We start from the raw sequence: 9,318 nt of genomic DNA, 5'->3' as shown, positions 1-9,318 counted from the left end.
CCATTCTCCTCCTCTCTAGAACCTTGGAAAGGAACCTTCACATCTAGATAGCTTGCTATCTTAATGTCCAGTGGGGATTTCCTTGGTTTTCTTAATCAACTCACCATATTCAATAATCTTAAAAAGGAACAAGATAATCCTTCATCAACTAGTTTTAAAGTAAGTTTTTATTATGATCTTGTGAAGGAATTTTATTTTTTCGCAAGTTGAAACTAATTCTCTTCTTCCAGGATCAAATTCAACTTGATATTTGTTACTTTCCAATGGTTGCAATCCGTCGATAACATTTCTTGACAACAATACCCCACCTTGATATGTAACAATAAATAATTCCATGCGTTGTGTTTGACGAATTTGCTTATTATCGACGGACCAAATGCATGATAAAGCACTATGAACAAGTTTCCTTTTCAAACATGGAAGTTCGTGTATTTCCTTCACATGCTTAACCTTTTGTTCCTGTAAAATGACATCACAAATTGTAGAAGAAAATACATTGACGAATAAACTTTCTCTAGTTCCATTTCTTTTTCTTTATTTTCCCTTCCTTCTACAGTTTCTATTACTTCTTTTTCTATTCTTTCTTTTTCTGTTTTCTCCTTCAGCTTACGTTTATCCTTACTGACTTGTCTTGGTGTCATAAACTTCTACTTCCTTTGATGTCCCTCATGCCTCAAATAAAGGGAACGTTCATCAAGATGGAGTGTTTTAAAATGAAGCCATTCCCATCCTAAAAGAAGATGACAAGAGTCCATGGGAGCAATATCACATAATACTTCTTTCACACATTGCCATGTACTGAATTTGATCCATGCTTGATCCAAATGAAAGGTTGCTGGTAACTGGAGTTTCTCCACCAAAACTGATGAAGGAATGACCCCAACCAAGGATGAAGGCACATGCTTAAGAAGACTAAGCATGTTTAGAAAGGAAGTTCACTAATCCTTCATCCCTTTCATTTGTGTTTGTTATTTTTGATTCCCTAAGTTGACTTAGTTGAATCAACTTTAGTTGACTTGTTGACCTTTGACTAGGTTTGACTTGTTAACTATAGTTGACTTGACTTAAGCCAACATGCTAATATATGTTTATTTGCTTTGTAGGTTAATTAGGAGTAAGAAAGTAATGCTAGGTGGCGCATGGTGATTGGGGAGCATAAATGATGTGGATGAGAGAGTAAAGCAAAGTCATAAAGCATAAAGTAAAAGGCATAAAACAAGTGTACCTATGTACCTTTGGTCTCCTTTGTTTTTAGCACACTTTAGCCACTTTTTGGAGACATATGAGACACATTCTTTGTCTCCTTTTGTGCTAGAACGAAATTAGCCTTGCACACACCATAGTTGGCTCTTTTGTCTCTCATTTTTGTAACCTTATTTGACCTAGTTTCTAGAAGATAGGGTTAGGTTTTTGTAGAGACATCCTTAGGTATCTTTTATTTGCTTAGAGGCCCCTAAACTCTTCTATATAAGGGGTGCTCCTAGACATGTAAAAGGGTTGAACATTTTGAAGTAAAAACACTCTTGTGTCTCAACCATTTGTGAGAGTTTCCTCCCTTGGGAGTGAATACTTCTAAGCCTTATCTTGCATAGCAAGTGGCGGCACACATCCACTCATCTTCAAGGTTGCCATGGCTTCTAGCCTAGCCTTGTAGTGGCGTGCTTCTCACATTTTTACCATTCCTTTCCTTTCCATTTTATGTTTTCTTCTTCCTTTAATTGTTCTTGATTTTCTATGGTTTATGTGCTTTCCATTTCCTTTTTTTTTGAATCAATCCATCATCTTCTTCTCTTGAGCTTTGTGAAAGGAACCTTCACATCTAGATAGCTTGCTATCTTAATGTCCAGTGGGGATTTCACTTAGCTTTCTTAATCAACTCATACCATATTCAATAATCTTAAAAGAAGACAAGATAATCCTTCATCATTTGGTATCTAGAGCTTTGGTTGTCCTTGAATATGGTGGTTTCATGTTCTAACCTTGTCTTGTGTAGCTATCTTTGAATGGTCCACATAAAAACAGTGCTGGCAGCAACGTGTGCGTTTTTGAAAAAAATACTGCAGCTAGCTCAGTGGTCCAAAAGTAACGTTCTTTATATCAAAAGAAATCTCTGTGAGTCTAGTTTCCAACAAAAAAAGAATTAACGGATTTGGAGTTCTGTGGAGAGAGTTATGATCAAATGGGTGAGCAAAGGTCAGAGCTGCCTAGAATACGAAAAACAACGCTTTCAGGTTATGTTGTGGCAATTTTGGCTTCGGTTTTGTGACTCTTTTGCTCCTAAATGTGGTTGGATAACATGTATTTTGATGCTTAGTCTTTGAGCCTCAAATCCATGAGTTTAAATGCATGATAGCTACATGTTTGTGTCTTTGTGTATGTCATGTTGAGTCTTTAAATGTGTCTAACTTTTGCTTGAGTCATATGTCATATGCTTCTTTGAGTTTTCTTATTCTTGTTTCTAAGTATTTGAGCTATTGCATGAGATCTATGCCTTTTGTTGTAGCATGCTCCTTGAAATTGATTTTGACCTAATTTTAAGGAACTAAGTGTTCAAGACACCCTAAAATATCCTTCTCATCATCTTAAGTACCTAGTTTTGAAAAGAAAAATTATTTTCATGACCAAAAACAGTTTGGAAGAGAGCTAATGTGTTGCTTGGTGAATCCATTTGGCCATTTTTACTAGGTGTTATGCTACCAAATTTTATACTTGGATTTTGGGTGATATTGGCAAATTAATTCCATGTTTTAACTTGGTTATGATCTTTCTTGGTGTATGCATAATTTGAGGTATAATCTTGGCTTGTTCAAATGCTTTCCATAGAGTCTTTAAAAGTGTTTTTCATTGCTTTAGTCTTGTTCAAGTTTTGTCTTTAAAAAAAAAAAATTCCTTAGAAGTTAAACTTTCTTGTTTTTGTGCTTTTCTTGCTTGTCACTAGGTGTTCTTTGTTGTGTCTTAGTAGTTTTCTTTTCTTGAAACTCTTGGGATGTTGTGGCCGAATCACTTGTCTTGCATTTGAAAGGTTTTGAACAAGTTTTTAAACGTGTTTGCTTCACTCCTTTGGTGGATTTTGAGTGCTAGCCTTGCCTTGTTACTTTGGGAGAGTGATCTAAACACTTGGGTTACAATTTGGGTTGGATTTGGTCTTGGTTTTCATGTTGTCTAACCTCTAATCAATTTATTTTGTCTCGGATTTGAGTGTTTTTGTTGTAGGAATCATGGCAAGTTCATCAAATGCACCTACACCAAACAAAAACAATACATTGATGAGATTGCTTCGGGATTTGGAGTTGTCTAGGAAGGAGGCCTTTGAACAATTGAGAAAAGACAAGGAGCAAAGTGACCTAAGAATCCAAGAGCACATTCAAAGGCTTGAAGCTAGGGAGAAAGAAAGAGAGCCTAGGAAAAGAGGGCATTCTAGGCGCAACCCATCATAAGAGAAGCAAACTCCAAAGATTCCTAAGTTCTATGGTGGAAGTGATCCCAAAATCTTCCTTGATTGGGAAGCTAAAGTTGATCAAATTTTCATTGAAAATCATGTAAAGGATCAAACACAAGTTGATCTAGTAGTTTTAGGATTTTTGGAGTACGCCAATACTTGGTGGCATAAAGTTTGTAAGAATTATGACCAAGGGCCACCCACGGCTTCTTGGATGGACATTAAAACTCTTATGCGCGCTAGATTTGTTCCTCCCTCCTATAGGAAGGAACTTATTTTAAAGCTCCAAAGGCTTCACCAAGGTTCTATGAGTGTGAGTGAATACTTTAAAGAATTAGAGTCTCAAATGCGTAGGGTTGAAATAAAAAAAACTAACAAAGAAAAAATAAAAAGATTTGTGAGTGGTCTTAGGAGAGACATAAAAGACCAAGTAGAGTTGTATGAGTACTCCACTCTTGAAAATGTTTTCACACTTGCCCTTGGGATTGAAATTCAATTGAAAAGAAAAAGAAGGGCAAAGAAGAGTTACTCACCCAACCACTACTTTAGTCACTCATGGAAGGGAAAGGATAAAAAGAAACATGATAAGTTCCCTTCTAACTCTCATCAAGAACCACCAAGTAAAAGTAAGTCTCCAAGTGATCACATTCACCATTCCACTTCTTCAAGATCAAGTTCCATTAAATGTTTTAAATGTTTGGGTTATAATCACATTGCTTTAAATTGCCCAACCAAGAGGACCATGATCTTAAAGAAGAGTAATGATGTTGAAAGTGAACACTCATCTCCCCATTCTCTTTCAAAAGAATCTTCTTCCTCTAGTAAAACTAAAATTTTTGAGAAAGACCCTATGTTATTAAGTCGCATGATAGGTCAAGATCAAAGTGAGCTTGAGCCAACTCAAAGAGAAAACATTTTTCAATCTAGATGCAAAATTAACAAATGGGTTTGCTCTCTAATTATTGATAGAGGAAGTAGTACCAATGTAGCTAGCACAAGGTTGGTGGAAAAGCTTAGCTTAGAGACCATTCCTCATGCTAAGCCTTACAAGCTTGCTTGGATAAGTAAAGAGGGAGAAATAGATGTCAATAAACAAGTCCTAATTAACTTATCTATAGGAAGCTACAAAGATGAGGTGCTATGTGATGTTGTTCCCATGGAAGTCACACATATCTTACTAGGTAGGCCATGGCAATTTGATAAACAAACTTTACATGATGGTCATACCAACCAATACATTTTCTTCAAAAATGGGAAAAAGACAACTTTACTACCTCTATCACCTCAAGAAGTTAATAAGGATAGAAATATAATAAGAAAAGATAAAGAAGAAAAACAAAAGGGGCAAGCTTTCACTAAGGTGTTACTTGCCTACAAAAAAATTCTTCAAAAGCAAGATGTGCATCACCCTTCCTTCTCTTCCCAAGCCAAAAAGGAAGGCCCAAAGCACAAGCAAGAGAGGAAGAGTAGTGTAGAAAACAAAAATGGGCTAACTAAGGCTAGGGGTAATACCCTTAGAAAGGATGGAACAAGAGCTCATAAAAGGGAGGCGCAAATCCTCCCCCAAATCAAGTCAAGCTCCATCTACAAAGGCTCAAAGAATTTGTGGTCAAATTCTCTCCAAGAAGGGGAGGATGATGAAGGAATGACCCCAACCAAGGATGAAGGCACATGCTTAAGAAGACTAAGCATGTTTAGAAAGGAAGTTCACTAATCCTTCATCCCTTTCATTTGTGTTTGTTATTTTTGATTCCCTAAGTTGACTTAGTTGAATCAACTTTAGTTGACTTGTTGACCTTTGACTAGGTTTGACTTGTTGACTATAGTTGACTTGACTTAAGCCAACATGCTAATATATGTTTATTTGCTTTGTAGGTTAATTAGGAGTAAGAAAGTAATGCTAGGTGGTGCATGGTGATTGGGGAGCATAAATGATGTGGATGAGAGAGTAAAGCAAAGGCATAAAGCATAAAGTAAAAGGCATAAAACAAGTGTACCTATGTACCTTTGGTCTCCTTTGTTTTTAGCACACTTTAGCCACTTTTTGGAGACATATGAGACACATTCTTTGTCTCCTTTTGTGCTAGAACGAAATTAGCCTTGCACACACCATAGTTGGCTCTTTTGTCTCTCATTTTTGTAACCTTATTTGACCTAGTTTCTAGAAGATAGGGTTAGGTTTTTGTAGAGACATCCTTAGGTATCTTTTATTTGCTTAGAGGCCCCTAAACTCTTCTATATAAGGGGTGCTCCTAGACATGTAAAAGGGTTGAACATTTTGAAGTAAAAACACTCTTGTGTCTCAACCATTTGTGAGAGTTTCCTCCCTTGGGAGTGAATACTTCTAAGCCTTATCTTGCATAGCAAGTGGCGGCACACATCCACTCATCTTCAAGGTTGCCATGGCTTCTAGCCTAGCCTTGTAGTGGCGTGCTTCTCACATTTTTACCATTCCTTTCCTTTCCATTTTATGTTTTCTTCTTCCTTTAATTGTTCTTGATTTTCTATGGTTTATGTGCTTTCCATTTCCTTTTTGTTTGAATCAATCCATCATCTTCTTCTCTTGAGCTTTGTGAAAGGAACCTTCACATCTAGATAGCTTGCTATCTTAATGTCCAGTGGGGATTTCACTTAGCTTTCTTAATCAACTCATACCATATTCAATAATCTTAAAAGAAGACAAGATAATCCTTCATCAAAAACTTTGGTTCACAACATTGTTTTCGTTTCCGTAATCGAATGCAACTAAACATGGATGGCCTTCGGTTAAACACTTTGTATAATAAACTTCCTTTCCTATTCCAGGTCTAGATGGCCAGGCTGTGAATACCAAATGATGTGAATCCACAGCGTTCGATTCGTTTGACTGATCTACCATTGTTGGAATGCTAACAAGCAAGAAATTTGAGAAATTATTTAAAACGAGAAAATGGAAACATAAAAGAAGATGGAATGAAAATTGATAGACATCACACTTCCAAGAATGGAAGATAAGCCTAAGAGTTGAAACACACAAAGGGATAAAGGACCTTTGATTAAACTCATGGATTCTTGAATCACTCAAGAACTTAGGAGAATCACTCTCACTAAGATAAATGAGATAAAACTCCTTTATTTTCTGAATAAAACTCAGCTTGCCTTCATTGATGAAAATGGTTCAACTTATATAGGAGCTTTAACCATCAGAATTACAAAAGACACATAAATTTCAATATCATCGCGCTTAAAGCTATTAATTAATGATGCACTCAAGCTAATAATGATCCGCTACTTAATGGTTGATTGTAACTGAATTTAAGGCTACCAAAAGTCATCCACAAACTTTGAGCAAAGGTCCTCTTGATCTTCCAAAGGTTGGTTCTTAAGTTGGCATATGGACCCTTATTTCAACTTGAAGATAAAGCAAAACTAAAGCCCACTAATTGGTTAAGCACAAACACAATTTGGTCAGCCAATTTTACAAAGCATTGGGCCACTATTTAAATAAAAGAAACTGCATCAACACGGCGCATTAGTCATCCTCCATTTGACCCATATGCAATTCACATCATAACCTCCTTCTTCGAGAAGATTTGTCCCGAATCTTAAGACACTAGTTTTAAAGTAAGTTTTTATAATGATCTTGTGAAGGAATTTTATTTTTTCACAAGTTGAAACTAATTCTCTTCTTCCAGGATCAAATTCAACTTGATATTTGTTACTTTCCAATGGTTGCAATCCGTCGATAACATTTCTTGGCAACAGTACCCCACCTTGATATGTAACAATAAATAATTCCATGCGTTGTGTTTGACGAATTTGCTTCTTATCGATGGACCAAATGCATGATAAAGCACTATGAACAAGCTTCCATTTCAAACATGGAAGTTCGTGTATTTCCGTCACATGCTTATCCTTTTGTTCCAGTAAAATGACATCACAAACTGTAGAAGGAAAAACATTGACGAATAAACTTTCTCTAGTTCCATTTCTTTTTCTTTATTTTCCCTTCCTTCTGCAGTTTCTATTACTTCTTTTTCTATTCTTTCTTTTTCTGTTTTCTCCTTCAGCCTACGTTGATCCTTACTGACTTGTCTTGGTGTCATAAACTTCTACTTCTTTTGATGTCCCTCATACCTCAAATAAAGGGAACGTTCATCACGATGGAGTGCTTTAAAATGAAGCCTTGCCCATCCCAAAAGAAGATGACAAGAGTCCATGGGAGCAATATCACATAATACTTCTTTCACACATTGCCATGTACTGAATTTGATCCATGCTTGATCCAGATGAAAGGTTGCTGGTAACTGGAGTTTCTCCACCAAACTTTGGTTCACAACATTGTTTTCGGTTCCGTAATCGAATGCAACTAAACATGGATGGCCTTCGGTTAAACACTTTGTATAATAAACTTCCTTTCGTATTCCTAATCTAGATGGTCAGGCTATGAAAACCAAATGATGTGAATCCACAGCGTTCGATTCCTTTGACTGATCTATCATTGTTGGAATGCTAACAAGCAAGAAATTTGAGAAATTATTTAAAACGAGAAAATGGAAACATAAAAGAAGATGGAATGAAAATTGATAGACATCACACTTCCAAGAATGGAAGATAAGCCTAAGAGTTGAAACACACAAAGGGATAAAGGACCTTTGATTAAACTCATGGATTCTTGAATCACTCAAGAACTTAGGAGAATCACTCTCACTAAGATAAATGAGATAAAACTCGTTTATTTTTTGAATAAAACTGAGCTTGCCTTCATTGATGAAAATGGTCCAACTTATATAGGAGCTTTAACCATCAGAATTACAAAAGACAGATAAATTTCAATATCATCGCGCTTAAAGCTATTAATTAATGATCCAGTTAACCTAATAATGATCCGCTACTTAATGGTTGATTGTAACTGAATTTAAGGCTACCAAAAGTCATCCACAAACTTTGAGCAAAGGTCCTCTTGATCTTCCAAAGGTTGGTTCTTAAGTTGGCATATGGACCCTTATTTCAACTTGAAGATAAAGCAAAACTAAAGCCTACTAATTGGTTAAGCACAAACACAATTTGGTCAGCCAATTTTACAAAGCATTGGGCCATTATTTAAATAAAAGAAACTGCATCAACACGGCGCATTAGTCATCCTCCATTTGACCCATATCCAATTCACATCATAACCTCCTTCTTCGAGAAGATTTGTCCCGAATCTTAAGACACTAGTTTTAAAGTAAGTTTTTATAATGATCTTGTCAAGGAATTTTATTTTTTCACAAGTTGAAACTAATTCTCGTCTTCCAGGATCAAATTCAACTTGATATTTGTTACTTTCCAATGGTTGCAATCCGTCGATAACATTTCTTGGCAACAGTACCCCACCTTAATATGTAACAATAAATAATTCCATGCGTTGTGTTTGACGAATTTGCTTCTTATCGACGGACCAAATGCATGATAAAGCACTATGAACATGCTTCCATTTCAAACATGGAAGTTCGTGTATTTCCGTCAAATGCTTATCCTTTTGTTCCAGTAAAATGACATCAGAAACTGTAGAAGGAAAAACATTGACGAATAAACTTTCTCTAGTTCCATTTCTTTTTCTTTATTTTCCCTTCCTTCTGCAGTTTCTATTACTTCTTTTTCTATTCTTTCTTTTTCTGTTTTCTCCTTCAGCCTACGTTGATCCTTACTGACTTGTCTTGGTGTCATAAACTTCTACTTCTTTTGATGTCCCTCATGCCTCAAATAAAGGGAACGTTCATCACGATGGAGTGCTTTAAAATGAAGCCATGCCCATCCCAAAAGAAGATGACAAGAGTCCATGGGAGCAATATCACATAATACTTCTTTCACACATTGCCATGTACTGAATTTGATCCATGCTTGATCCAGATGAAAGG

This window comes from Vigna unguiculata, chromosome 11 (genome assembly GCF_037176805.1).
Source record: "Vigna unguiculata cultivar grain cowpea cultivar isolate G323 ecotype 2 chromosome 11, ASM3717680v1, whole genome shotgun sequence".
NCBI lineage: Eukaryota > Viridiplantae > Streptophyta > Magnoliopsida > Fabales > Fabaceae > Vigna > Vigna unguiculata.
Note: the sequence above shows the minus strand (reverse complement) of the source record.